This window comes from Monopterus albus, unplaced genomic scaffold, assembly GCF_001952655.1.
Source record: "Monopterus albus unplaced genomic scaffold, M_albus_1.0 scaffold278.1, whole genome shotgun sequence".
In the NCBI taxonomy this organism is placed as follows: domain Eukaryota; kingdom Metazoa; phylum Chordata; class Actinopteri; order Synbranchiformes; family Synbranchidae; genus Monopterus; species Monopterus albus.
In genome coordinates, this window is record NW_018128158.1 from 136,455 (window position 1) to 137,227 (window position 773).

Consider the following 773-nt stretch of genomic DNA (forward strand, 5'->3'; position numbering starts at 1 on the left):
CTTTTGTGCTGTTTTCCAGTCCAGTTTGGTCCAGCCACTGGTAGGATTTTTCGATATCAGCCATTTCTACTATTTGATAGTGGTACATACCATGCAGAGGTTTGTCCTTCCATGAGGGTTCCTGCTCTTCCTTCCCTAGTTCCTCTGGTTCCTGCTGCCTGAGTTATTCACTAAGCATGTCATCACTCAGGGCCATCTTCCTGATGTATTCATGGATCTTTGTTGTTTCAGCCTGGATAGTGGCTCTGACGCTCACTAATCCCCGGCCTCCTTCCTTCCGCTTAGTGTACAGTCTCAGGATGCTGGACTTGGGGTGAAACCCACTGTGCATTGTAAGGAGCTTCCTTGTCTTGATGTCAGTGGCCTCTATCTCGTCCTTTGGCCAGCTTATTATGCCAGCGAGGTACCTGATGACCGGCAGGGCGTAGGTTTTAATTGCCTGGTCTTTGTTCTTCCCATTCCGCTGGCTTCACAGGACTTGCCTTACTCTTTGCAGGTACTTGGTGGTTGCTGCTTTCCTTGTGGCCTCTTCATGGTTCCCATTTGGATCCCAAGGTACTTGTAGCTGTCCTCAACATCTGCTATGTTGCCTTCTGGTAGTACAATCCCCTCAGTTCTGACTAGCTTCCCTCTCCTCGTTACCATTCGGCCACACTTATCCAGTCCGAATGACATTCCGATGTCCTGGCTATAGATCTTAGTGGTGTGGATCAGCGAGTCAATGTCTCGCTCACTCCTGGTATACAGCTTGATGTCATCGATGTTCCGTAGTC